Genomic DNA, 6427 nt, shown 5'->3' with positions numbered 1-6427 from the left:
GTCTGAATTTTTGAAAACACCATGAAGATACCACTTCAGCCCTTGACTGCCTATCTTCAGACTTCTCCTTAGATGGAAAAAAAATTTTTTTAACCTCATTTGTTCAAGCCACTGTTCTTGGAGTCCCAGTTACTGGAGCTAAATCCAGATTCTAATTGATTTAGCATTTGGTACCTCAAAGTGGGAGCTGCAAGTTACAGAATCTAACGTTTTGGAATTGGCTGAATAGAGAGGTTTGGGCTTGGATCCATATGGCAAAGCTATGGCAGACTGGAAAGTTGTCACCCTTAGTTATGTGGTAGCAAAACATCTAGTCAAATTGTTGCCTGTGGTACTCTAGAAAGTGGACTCTGTGCCGACCAAAATTGTAGGTTAGGGCAGTTATGTTATTTTTAAAGTTGTATGTGCTTTTTAATCTTTCCACTTAGAAGGGTTTATCATCCAAGAGGATACAGGGGAGAAGGAGAGAGACAGATACAAAGAGAGAAACAGAGACTGAAAGAGAGATGAAAGGAAGCTACCCTCACCCCCTCAGCTGCCCACTACTGCCCTTGCACAGCCATCTCAGGTACTGGGCCCCAGTTGAACAAGGCTGGAAGACTTTCCCAGATAAGCAAAAGCTGAGACCTACCACTAGACCTGTTCTACTAGATGTGCTAAAGGGAGTCCTTCAAGTTGAAACAAAAGGATGGTAAACAGCAACATGAAGCCATGTCAAAATATAAGATTCTCTGGTAAAGGTAAATGCATGGACCAATATAATAGCCTGTACTATGGTAATCTTGGTGCAGAGGATTAAATGACAAAAACATAAAAATAACTATAAACCTATGTTAACGGGTGTATAAGACATAAAGATGTATGTTATCAATAACATAAAAGGGGGGTAGAGCTGTGAAGGAGTAGAGTTTTTGTATAGGATTGAAGTTGTTTTTATCAGTCTAAAATAGAATGTTATAACTTTAAGATGTTTTGTGTAATTGCAATGGTAACCACAAGGAAAATATCTATAGAATATACACAAAAGGAAATGAGAAGGGAATCAAAGCATATCACTAGAAAAAAGAAAATCAACAAAACACAAAGGAAGCAATAGGAGAGTATAGGAGGGACAAAAAAGCTACAAGACATATGGAAAACAATGAACAAAATAGCAATAGTAAGTCCTTCTTTATAACTAATTACTTTAAATGTAAATGGTTAAAATCCCCAATCAAAAGACAGAGATTTCCTGAATGGATAAAAAGAAAAAAAAACAGGACCAAACTATGTACTGTCTACAAGAGACTCACTTTATATGTAAGGACACACAGAGGCTAAAAAATGAAAGAACAGAAACAGATATCCCATGCAAATGGAACCAAAAGAGAGCAGGAGTGGCTATACAAATATCAGACAAAATGGACTTGAAATCAAAAACAGTAACAAGAGACCAAGGACATTTTATAATGTTAAAAGGGTCAATTCACCAAAAAGATATAACAATTATAAATATTTATGCACCAAACCTCGGAGCTCCTAAATATAGGAAGCAAGGGGCCGGCCCAGTGACATGGCAGTTAAGTTTGTGCACTCTGCTTTGGCAGCCCGGGGTTTGCTGGTTCAGATCTGGGGCAAACTTACGCACCATTCATCAAGCCATGCTGAGGCAGCATCCCACATAGAGCAACTAGAAAGATGTACAGCTATGACATACAGCTATCTACTGGGGTTTTTGGGGAGAAAAAAGGAAAAGAGGAAGAATATTGGCAACAGATGTTAGCTCAGGGCCAATCTTCCTCAAAAAAATAAAAGCTTATCATACTAAATATAGGAAGCAAACCTTGACGTAATTGAAAGGAGAAATAAACTGCAACACAATGACAGTAGGAGACTTCAATATCTCACTTTCAGTAAGGGATAAAACAACCAGACAGAAGATCAACAAGGAAATAGAGAACCTGATAACGCTATAGACCAATTGGACTTAAACAACATAGGTGGAACACTCCACCCAACAACAGAAGAATATACATTCTCATGTGCAAATGGAACATTCTCTAGGATATACCACATGCGAGGCCAGAAAACAAGTCTTAACAAATTCAAGAAAACTGAAATCATACAAAGTATCTTTTCTGATCACAATGGAATGAAACCAGAAAGCAATAGCACAAGGAAAACTGGAAAATCCACAAATAGGTGGAAATTTAACAACACACCCTATAACAGTCAATAGGTCAAAGAAAAAATCACAAGAAAAATTAGAAAATACCTTGAGACAGAAGAAAATGAAAACACAATATACCAAAACTTATGGGATACAGTGAAAGCAATGCTAAGATGGAGTTTATAACTGTCTATGCACACAATAAAAAAGAAGAAAGATCTCAAATCAACAATGTAACTTTACTTCTCAAGGAACTAGAAAAAGAAGATCAAACTAAACTTAAAGCTAGCAGAAGGAAGGAAATAATAAAGATTAAGGCAGAGATGAAAGAAATACAAAATAGAAAAAACAACAAAACTGAGATTTGGTTTTTTAAAAAAATCAACAAAATTGACAAATGCTTAGCTAGATTAACTAAGAAAAAAAGATAAAAGACTCACATAACTAAAATTGGAAATGAAAGGGGACATTATAACCAATGCCACAGAAATAAAAAAGATTATTACAGACTGCTATAAACAGTTGTATGCCAAGAAACTGGATAACCTAGAAGAAATGGATAAATTCCTAGAAACACACAACCTACCAAGACTCAATCAAGAAGAGAAAGAAAGCCTGATAGACCAATAGAAAATAAGGAAATTGAATCAGTTATCACAAACCTCCAAACAAACAAAAAAAAGACCAGAACCAGACAGCTTCACTGGAGAATTCTGCCAAACATTTAAAGAAGAGTTAATACCAATCTTTCTCAAACTCTTCCAAAAAACTGAGGAGGAAGGAATAGTTCCAAACTCATTTTATGAGACCAGCATTACCCTGATACCAAAGCCAGACAAAGACACAATAAGAAAACTATTGGCTGGTTTCCCAGATGAACATAGATGCAAAAATTCTCAACAAAGTACTAGCAAAATGAACTCAACAGCACATTAAAAGGATGATACACGACAGCCAAGTGGGATTTACCCCTTGGATGCAAGGATGGTCTAACATACGAAAGTCAGTCAATGTGATACAACACATTAACAGAATGAAGGATAGAAATCACATGATCATCTCAATAGATGCATAAAAAGCATTTGAAAAATTCAACACCCTTTCATGATAAAAACACTCAACAAACTAAGAATCTAAGGAAATTACCTCAACTAATAAAGGCCATATACGAAAAGCCCACAGCTAACATCATACTCAATGGTGAAAATCTGAAAGATTTTCTTTTAAGATAAGGAACAAGGGAAAGATGCCCATGCTTGCTGCTTCTATTCAACATAGTAATGGAAGTCCTAGCCAGAGCAGTTAGGCAAGAAAAAGAAATAAAAGGCATCCAAATCAGAAAGAAGTAAAATTATCTCTGTTTGCAGGGGGCATGATCTTATATGTAGAAAACCCTAAAGATTCCACACACACAAAAGAAAAACCTATTAGAACTAATAAATGAATTTAGCACAGTTGTAGGACACAAAACTAACAAAAAATAGTTGCATTTCTATACACTAACAGTGAACAATCTGAAAAGGAAGTTAAGAAAACAATTCCATTTCCAATAGCACCAAAAAGAATAAAATACTTAGGAATAAACTTAAGCAAGGAGTTGAAAGCCTTGTACACTAAAAATTACAAAACATTGCTGAAAGAAATTAAAGAAGACACAAATAAATGGAAAGGCATCCATGTACATAGATTGGAAGACTTAATATTGTTAAGAGGTCCATCCTACCTGTGATGGTTAATTTTATGTGTTAACCTGACTGGGCCATGCAGGGGGTGCCTAGATATTCGGTCAAACATTATTCTGGGTGTTTCCGTGATGGTGTTTTTTGATGAGATTAACATTTAAATCATGTAATCATGTCAACTGAGTCAACTGAGTAAAGTCAACTGAGTAAAGCAGATTGCTCTCCCTAATGTGAATAGTGGGCCTCATTCAATCAGTTGAAAGCCTGCACAGAACAAAAAGCCTAAACTTTCCTTGAGTAAGAGAGAATTCCTCCTGCATGAAAGCCTTTGGACTGGGACATCAGCTTCTTTTCCTGCTTTTGGACTCAAACTGAAACACCGGTTCTTCTGGTTCTTAGGCCTTCTAACTTGAGCTAGAACTAAACCGTTGGCTATCCTGGGTCTTCAGCTTGCCAACTCACCCTTCAGATCTTGGGACTTGCCAGCCTCCCTGATTGCATGAGGCAATTCCTTATCATAAATCTCTATCTATCTGTCTATCTCTACACATGCGTGTGTGCACGCGCACACACACACACACATTTACACACACACATTCTATTGGTTCTGTTTCTCTGGAGAACCCTGACTAATACACTACCCAGAGTGATCTACGGATTTGATGCAATCCCCATCAAAATCCCAACGGCATTTTTTTGCGGAAATAGAAAAGTTCATACTAAAATTCACATGGCATCTCAAGAGACCCTGAATAGCCAAAACAATTTTGAAAAAGAACAAAGTTAGGGGGATCCTACTTTCTGATTTTAAAACATATTACAGACCTACAGTAATCAAAACAGTGTGGTACTGACATATTGATGGACCAATAGACCAATGGAATAGAATAAAGAGCTCAGAAATAAACCCTCACTCGTGGTCAAATCATCTTCAACAAGGGTGCCAAGACCACTCAATGGGGAAAGGACAGTATCCTCAACAAACAGTGTTGGTAAAATTGGATATCCACATGCAAAAGAATGAAGTTGGACCCTTACCTTATACCATATACAAAAATTAACTAAAAATGAATTAGGGACCTAAATGTAAGAGCTAAAATATAAAACTCCTAGAAGAAAATCATAGGGGGAAACTTCATGACATCGGACTTGGTGATGATTTCTTGGATATGACACCAAAAGCACAGGCGACAAAAGCAAAAATAAACAAATTGGGGTACATCAAACTTAAAAAGTTTTGTGCATCAAAGGGCACAATCAACAGAGTGAAAAGGCGACCCACAGAATGGGAGAAAATATTTACAAATTATATATCTGATAAGGGGCTAATATCCAGAATACATACAGAACTCCTAAAACTCAACAACAAAAAGTCAAATAACCCAACTTAAAAATGAACAAAGAATTTGAATAGACATTTCTCCAAAGATGATAAACAAATGACCATCAAGCATATGAAAAGATGCTCAATGTTGCTAATCATCAGGGAAATGAAAATCCAAACCAGGATGAGATATCACCTCATTAGGATGGCTACCATAAAAAAACAAAGCAAACAGAATATAACAAGTGTTGGTGAAGATGTGAAGAAATTGGAACCCTTGTGCACTGTTGGGATTCCAAACTGGTTCAGCTGCTATGGAAAACAGTATGGAGGTTCCTTAAAAAATTAAAAATAGAAATACCACATGATCCAGCAGTCCCACTTTCAGGTATATATACAAAAGATTTGAAAGCAGAGTCTCAAAAATATATTTGGCCACTCATGTTCATAGTAGCACAGTTCACAGTATCCAAGTGGTGGAAGCAACTCAGGTGTCCACTGACAGATGAATGAATAAAGAAAATGTTGTATAAACATAACGTGGAATACTCTTAAGCCTAAAAAATGAAGGAAATCTTATTACATGCTTCAATGTGGGTGAACTTTGGGGACATAATGCTAAGTGAAATAAGCCAGTCACAAAAAGACAAAAACTGCATGATTCCACTTATATGAAGTATCTAAAGTAGTCAAATTTATAGAAACTAAAAGTAGAATGGTGGCTACCAGAGGCTGGGGGAAAGGGGAAAAGGGGATTTGTCATTTAATGGGTATAGAGTTTCAGATTTGCAAGATGAAAATTTCTGGAGATCTGTTTTACAACAATGTAAATATACTTAACTCAATGTTAAAATATACACTAAAAATTATCAAGATGGTAAGTCTTATGTTTTATGTTATGTGTTTTTTACCACAATAAAAAAAAATGACCTAAAAAATAAAATCCCTGACTGCCATATAGAGCCTGGGTTGGATGGGGACACAGACTGGAGACAGGGAGTCCAGTGAGGGAGCTGTGACAATTGTCCAGGAAAGAGATGCTAAGTGCTTGGATCAGGACAAATTGAATGGAATGGAGAAGAGGTGAGGTGTTCAAGAGATGGTTAGGAAGTAACACTGTCAGTAGTTTAGAGAGGGAGGAAAAAGTCAGAGGTGGCTAAGATTTTAAACCTGGGTGGCTGAGAGAATCCTGACACCATTAGCAAAAGTGGGGAAGTTTTCATCTTGTATAACCGAAACTTTGTAACCTTTGACTAATACCTCAGGCCTCGT

The sequence above is a fragment of the Diceros bicornis genome, chromosome X (genome assembly GCF_020826845.1).
Source record: "Diceros bicornis minor isolate mBicDic1 chromosome X, mDicBic1.mat.cur, whole genome shotgun sequence".
In the NCBI taxonomy this organism is placed as follows: Eukaryota; Metazoa; Chordata; class Mammalia; order Perissodactyla; family Rhinocerotidae; genus Diceros; species Diceros bicornis.
This window is presented reverse-complemented; position numbering follows the sequence as displayed.